Source organism: Ostrea edulis, chromosome 1 (genome assembly GCF_947568905.1).
Source record: "Ostrea edulis chromosome 1, xbOstEdul1.1, whole genome shotgun sequence".
Taxonomy (NCBI): Eukaryota; Metazoa; Mollusca; class Bivalvia; order Ostreida; family Ostreidae; genus Ostrea; species Ostrea edulis.
The window spans coordinates 49,561,268-49,569,496 of NC_079164.1; the positions used below are offsets into that span (position 1 = coordinate 49,561,268).

Below are 8,229 nucleotides of genomic sequence, written 5' to 3' on the forward strand. Positions count from 1 at the left end.
AATGAAAGCTGCCTGACAAAGTGCACTCACTAGATTCAAGTTTCTTAAAATCATGGCTCCCGGGGGTTGGTTGGAGTTTTACATACAAGTATATATAGAGAAAATCTTCTCAAGAACCATTGAAGTTTACATTTACATGAAAGCTTTCTGACATAGTGCAGATTCAAGTTTGTAAAAATCACGGTCCCTGGGGGTAGGGTGGGGCCACAACAGAGATCAAAGTTTTACATGTGAATATATTAGGGAAAATGTTTAAATATGGGCCAAGGTGACTCAGGTGAGCGATGTGACCCATAGGCCTCTTGTTTGTTGTTGAGAAAAGCTCACTTGACACTCAAAGTCAATAAAAGCGTGCAATCGATGTCGCAGGCACTTTATTAGAAAATAAGCTATACCAAATCATATATTTTGTGTGTTATACATTCATGGAACCATAGCCTCCCTAGGCATGGTATACTTTTTATTTCCCCTTTACTTATAAACTTGGTAGGAAGCGTAGCTACCCTAATTTTGTAACGTACGTGACTGTCCCCGACTCAATTTTTAATATTGAACAAGCAAATATAAAAATCTGAGAGCGTGTTTTTAAATTTTCTTTACGTTAATATCATTTGTATTTCCTAAATTTTCATTCAATAAAAGTTTAACAACTTTTGTGTATGATTTTAAGCAGTGGTGTATATATTACTCCATGTCGCCAGATTATATTATGTGATCATAGGGTCAATTAAACACCCAATGTATGGACAAAGATTTCGTATTATCTTTATGTTTTTGATCTATTTTGGCGCTAAAATATTCAAAAACTGTGTGAAAATATTCATCAAGCGATATTTGGATGTGGCATTGAGAAAAAGTCATCATATTCTCAAAATTTTGCATTCTGATTTTAGAAATGTAACATACGATACAATAAACTTTTTATGAAAACGTATTTGCAGAGCAAATGTTACCCCTTTTATGAAAATCTCGTAGTGTACAGAGAATGAAAATATAAACATTTCTTTTGCAGACGTCATTGGTTGGTCTGAAATTTGACAAACGTGTCAAGATGTAACATTCGTGATGTAACATTCGTTACCGAGAAATTAATTAAAGGGAATGATAGAACAATTTCCGGCGTATTTTTGCTCTCTCTCTGCATGATGTGGTATACGACATGAACGTCTACTATGAACATTTGAGTTTGAAAGTCAATACGTGTTAAACTTTGAGAATTAGGATTAATTTTCTCTTACGGTAAGTACTGTTACAACAACTGCAATGTTTGATATACAATATTGATTAAGCAGATGGAATGTTTTGGTCTGAATTTGTTCTTCTGATATCAAAGAATGTATATCGTATTCCAAATATCTCGAAATTCTTCTGGTGTAAGAATTACATTGAGTAGAATGCTGGTAACATACGTTACTCAAAGTAACGTATGCTACTTAATGAAATGCTTGATTAGACATCAAATATTGAACTACATATTGACAAAATATCATCATTAATGATATGTTTGTTGAATATCAACTATGTTATGAAGAAACAAATGTGTTATTGTTCCCGTATTCACTAGCATATACAGATATCCTCTGCAAGAAATACAGGCCATGTTTTCCTCTGCTACTGTCCTATTTATGATACATGTAACTATGCAACTCTACATTTATCAATTTGCTAGAATTCAGCATCTTTTCATAATATATCTTAGAAATGAAGGGACTAATCTCTGATGATTGTTCTATGCAATCTTATAGAGGAATCATTCAAAAATATTTTATCTGAGTGTAACGTATGTTACCAGAAATTCCGTTACGTAATATTATTCTACTTGTTCTTAATTTTTTATTTATTTTTTTCAGAAATGGCGCTTGTGAGAGTAGAAGTACAGAATAACTACCATGAAAAAAATGTATTAAAACATAAGAACAACCATGAAAAAATGTTTTAGAAATAATAGTATATGCTCCCCTTGTGGCAATACTGAAAAGGTAGAATGTCTGTATAGACAGTGAAAATAAAGGGTTAACTACCGGTCAAAGGCTACCATAATGATACATGTAAGTTTTGTCTCTCAAAATACTTATAAGCAACTGGTCATTTGAGTAATTTTGTATGACCTTTGACCTTGTGACTTGGAATCCAATGGGGGTCATCTATTCATAAGGGGCACCAGTGTTTCAAGTTTGATGTCTATCAAGGAAAGATTTCTCAACGGACAATAGCGTATGTCCAGAGTAGTTTAACCGTTGTCCTTTTGACCTCAAAATTAATAGGGGACATCTATGTCTTAAGGTTCACGTTAAATATTCATTCATAACACCGCGTGGTGGATTATACTGACAGTTTCTATGGAAAGGTATTCCAAAATAAGCAACAAAAACATAAGATTAGGTATACATTTAATTAAAATGTTGGGAAATCAAACATTTTCTTTATATTATTATTGTAAACAGATTGTTAGAAATGGGTACATATGATTCTTTCCATTTTTTGAATAGAAATGATGTGTTTATAGTAATGAAAGGAAAAATAAGAAACATACGTTACTTTCATTGTTTATTATAACAAAGAGCAATCCAGGTTTCAAAATATGTGTGTTATTTCTATAAGAATCATAAGCATTTATATAGCGAAACATCAATCTATCACTTTTGTTTTAATCGCACATTTATTGCAAATTAACAAATTCAGAAGAAAAGACACATTTGGTAAAAAATTTTGCTTGTCTACGTTATATTTCTATTAAAATTGGTATTTCCATTGAATTAAATGATGTCGTTATGATTTTGCAACATCAATCGTAAAGAATAACTAATGGTGACATCGTTTTGGCATAATATTTTCATGGATGTACTGTTGTGTAAGTGTTGAAACATACGTTACATAGTTATAGCGCTACTTCATTTACATACAAAAAAGCTATCGAGTCTTTTGTTTTCATGTTTCATACATATTGAACTGTTCGAGAATATTTGTTAATCAATTTTATTTTTTGCCATTTCAAAGATATTGAAAGTGATATCTAGTCGTTTATTTTGCGCTCTTAAAATCTTATTGCTGACTTTTACAGTAGATAATTTCTTGTTGTGTTGATTAAATATTTTCTTTGAAAACCTGTATTTATTGTTTTTCGCAAATTAGAAAAATATATGCTCAGTCAATTCCAATACAAGTTATGGAATAATACATGGAAAATTAATGTTTATCTTACATATTATCATGTCAAGGACTCAGTAACGAAGGTTACATGTGAGAAAAATCTCAAAAAATATACCATACTTTGACCTACTGTAAAAAAAAATCTGTCACACTTAACTTGAAACAATTTGAGGTGAGTGTTCAACAGATATTTACCATTAATAAACGCATGTTACCATATATATTTTGAATGGTCAATAAACTATGATTTTGAAACCCTCAATTGCACGCTTTTATTGACTTTGGGTGTGAAGACTTCATTGCATGGTAATAATTTTATGGAAAGACTCTCTCCATCCATGAAGATAAATTAGTGGCTCTCTGATTTACCAATTCCCAATCTAATTGCATTCTTTTGAATTATTTAAAAGCGGATAAATCACTTTTCTCTATGAACTGCATTTGTGATTGAAACATTTCGTCAGTCTATATTAGAAATTGTCAAGAATCATGCACACGGGAATTCATAAGAAATTTTAGGCAAGCTAAGTGTTGAAAAGACAAGTGCCATTTGGGAAATCAGAAGTGCAATCCATACAATGTTCATTTAAGGGGACTCTTTACCAGAAATTATCAGTGAACTGCAAACATCTACATGTCTTTAAATTTGTATATGCTCAGTATATGGAGGGAGGGGAAATCACAAACACTGTGCTTAAAAAAAATCTTTTGAAACACAGGAAATGAAGGTGGTAAATTTGCACCCACAGGAAGTTGAACTCAGGCTGAAGACTGGCATCACAGGAAATGGACTCCAGGCCAATGGCTGGCATTTTGTTTAACTGCCATAAATGTTTCTATGAAGAAGAATCATCATTACTTTTTACTCTTGTGATTTGACAGAGATGAACATGCGTAAATTAATTGCTCAGTGTAAATATAAAGATTTTACAATATGTATATATACAAGACGCAAACTAGAAACATCAACAAAAATCATGTTATATATTCTGAATAAATAATCCAGAAATTTTGTTGTTATTTTTTTAAAACAGATTTAGTAGATGTGTGCATTATGTCATATATCAACCAATCAGTGACTACTGAAGCCGAAACCATGACAATTCTTAAAGACCTTCATCAGAGTAATTATATGCAAAGTTTGTTAGAGCCTCATGAATTTATAACTGTACGATTTGTCCTTTAAGTTGACGCATGCTTCTGGATGTTGGCATTCATAAGAGCATGAAATGATGCAGCAAAAAAGAAAAAAAAAAAAGAAAAAAAAAGAATATTGATTGTATATTGTTTAACGTCCCTCTCAAGAATCTTTCACTCACCATTGCCGGTGAAGGGCTGCCAAATTAAGGCTTATGTGTGGCACTTTTGGTCATTGAGCAGGGAGGGATCTTTATCGTGCCACACCTGCTGTGACACGGGGCCTCAGTTTTTGCAGTCTCATCCGAAGGACTCATTTAGTCACCTCTTACAACAAGCAAGGCGTACTGTGGACCTATTTTAACCCGAATAGGGTAATCAAGTTCTTAATTAAGTCTAGTAATGAAAGAAAAATGTTTACTTTTGCAAACACAACTCGAGTTTACCAACCTCTGATTTGTACCAGATTATCAAATGCATGAAACATGAAAATGCCAGTATGACAAATAGACAAGCTCTACACTATACATATACTTGTGTGTGTGTGTGTATATATATATACACATGTTGTTGAAATATTTCAACAAAGTGTTTAGAGTTTTTTCTGTATTTTACTTCCAAAAAAGAGACTTTTTTATATATACATGTATATGTATATATATATATATATATATATATATATATATATATATAAAACTAAAACTATATATAAAACTAAAAAATTACAAATTACAAATTAGAGACTTTGGATATATATATATATATATATATATATATATATATATATTGAATTACCCTTTCTCGAAAATGAGGACATTATAGGAAAAAACAAGTCTGTAACCTTTAAATGCTTTGAAAGACAGTGAGTTAAATTAAGCATTTGTTTTTGGTTATGTTAGCTGCTTATCGAATCTCAATCTTTCTTTTCCTCTGGCAGTCCTAAAAGGGTTCCTGGCGAGATATCAGCGCCACCATCAAGATTACAGCGCAGGGTAACTTCGTGGCATATAAATTTTGTTATTCGACATGAATTCACTCTTTACTATATTCTCTTTCCAGTGTAATGTTTTATCTGGGAATTGTCATGCAGGTTATTGTAAATAGAGAGTACTCCAGTAATCACTCCGTGATATGCCAATCATTGCTTCTTATATTAATTCATCATATAAAAGGAGATTACAAATCTAGAATTTATAGACAGAAGTCAATCAATGAAGAAAACTGTAATCTCTAATTTTGGTGGCAGCTTTCAGTAGCAGAACAGTTCCTTTCTATTTCCTGTCCTTTCCTGGCTAGTACGTGTCATTTCTTCCAGGGAGCATCCTGTCGCGAATTTCACTCATCATTTGAAATCATTTATATGATCATCGACCTCCAGCATCATAATCAACATGAGTAAATTATATCAGTATGATAAAACAGACTCTCAATACTGCCTTCGATTATCACAGCTTTGTAACATTCCATGAAACATCGTTTAAATAATTACTGAAACATTCAAGACAAATTATTTTTTTTTCTATTTTCCTTCTCTTGTTGGAATTGCAGCTTGATCATGGTAAGTTAAGGCTTAACGACTCAGCTACAAACTTTTTAAAAAAATAATGAAAATGAAAACTATATAAATTTGTGTTTTTATAAGTAAAGAAAATACAATTGACTAGATGGAATGAAATTTATTCCCATGATTTCTCAAGTACACCCAAATCAGCGGGGAGAAATTTTGAATACATTTTTTACAGGAAGGGGTAATATATTACAACTATTGAAGATCATAGAAAATTTACAGGTCCCATATTTGTTTGGACTTATTACAACCAAACTAAGCCAAAAACTTTTTATCAACCGAAGTATCCATTTTTTAAATACTGCATCGAGTGTCCTTTTAAAAGGATAAAATATATGACTATTACTCTATTTAAATATTGCATGTGTACTTTTAAAAGGATAAAATAATATTACGATTATTCTTTTTAAATATTGCACCAAGTGTCCTTTTAAAAGGATAAAATATATTACTATTTCTCTTTCTAAATATTACATCGAGTGGACAAAATATAATGCACTTTCTTTAATGCTGCACTTTTTTGAGATGAAAAGGACTAGCTGTATGCAATATAGCAGCTATATTCTGTCCCCTAAATTACATAATGAGATGGAAATATATAATTCGATCCTACATGAAATTTAGGAATGTCACTCCGTTTCAAAACACTTCATTGTGATGTCACTAAATAGTGATGCCACAAAAATTGCACAATTTCATATCCGTCACAATTTTCAGCAAAAATGTGGTATTTGATGTGTTGTTCTTATTTATTTGGTTGAGAAACAGAGCACACCATTTATTGACGTGTGAAATGTTAATATCAAAGACAATACATATATAACATGTTGTATATGTCTCTGATAATATCAATGAAATATGTAACACAAGTATCTGATCATGCCTGCACTCTGTTATTTCTAAACTAAAATGTAGTTAATATTTTGAACTTGTGACTAATGTACAGAAAGTATGGGAAATGATAATAGTTTGTGATGTCACAAAAACAATAGACAAAAAATGTTATTTTCACCATACATCATTTACATACCCAGAAGTTATATTACAGAAATAAGAATTGTAGAACTTTGAGGGTACATGCTAAAAATAATCTTTTTACTGATATGTGTACAACCTTTTATTGACTAAATATTCATGCATGTTTATACCAAAAATATCTAAAAATTGTGAACATGTACTGTAAATGACAAAAATTTTATTTTATATTGTCTTAAATCAAAAGGTTTACATTGTTGTCTTCCAAATTCTTTAGCATATACTATTCATAATGACAGCAAAGAAATTAAGTCAGGGAATTTATGTTGGTGGATTCGATACCTTAAAAATGCACAGAGAGAGAGAGAGAGAGAGAGAGAGAGAGAGAGAGAGAGAGAGAAAGAGAGCAATTACACATGCATGGTAATCCCCCTTATAAATTCATGACAAGAGGCCCATGGTTCACCTTGGCCCTGCTGTTGTAATTTTAATTTTTTGGCTATCTTTATTCCCAGGAAAACTTTGAACCCAACTTAACCCAAAAAGAGTCACATCATTATAATGATACAAGGTCATAGATCTGAAATGTAAGGTTTCTTAACAAGAGGCCCATGGGCCACATCGCTCACCTGAGTCACCTTGGTCCATATCAGAAGATTTTCCATATCTATTTGCATGTAAAACCGTAGTCCCTATTATGGCCCCAAACCTACCCCTGGAGGCCATGGTTTTTGCAAACTTGAATCTACACTATGTCAGAAAGCTTTCATGTAAATGTGAACTTCTTTGGCCCAATGGTTCTTGAGAAGATTTTTAAAGATTTTTCCTATATATTTGTATGTAAAACTTTGATCCCCTATTGTGGCCCCATCCTACCCCCGGGGGCCATGATTTTAAGAAACCTGAATCTGCACTATATCAGAAAGCTTTCATATAAATCTCAGCTTTTCTGGCTTAGTGGTTCTGGGAAGATGATTTTTAAAGATTTTTCCTATATATTTGTATGTAAAACTTTGACCCCCTATTGTGGCCCCATCCGAGCCCCGGGGGCCATGATCTTAACAATTTATAATCTGCACTATATCAGGAAGCTTTCATATAAATCTCAGCTTTTCTGGCTCAGTGGTTCTTGAGACGAAGATTTTAAAAGATTTTTCCTATAAATTTGTATGTAAAACTTTGATGCCCCCCTTGAGGCCCCATCCAATCCCCGGGGTCCATGATTTTAACAAACTTGAATCTGCACTATATCAACAACAACAAAAAAAAACCCCGAAAAAAAACCCAAAACAAAAAACTTTGACCCCCTATTGTGGCCCCATCCGATCCCCGGGGGCCATCATTTTAACAATTTAGAATCTGTACTATATCAGGAAGCTTTCATATAAATCTCAGCTTTT

At 32.3% G+C, this 8,229-nt stretch overlaps 1 long non-coding RNA gene across 1 annotated transcript; it reads left to right on the forward strand.

Moving 5' to 3' along the window:
* Positions 1-583: 583 nt before the first annotated feature.
* On the forward strand, positions 584-2,753 carry LOC130051288 (uncharacterized). Its single transcript, XR_008799732.1, has 2 exons — positions 584-1,239; positions 1,851-2,753. It is a non-coding gene; the product is annotated as an uncharacterized LOC130051288 (long non-coding RNA).
* The last annotated feature ends 5,476 nt before the right edge of the window (positions 2,754-8,229 follow it).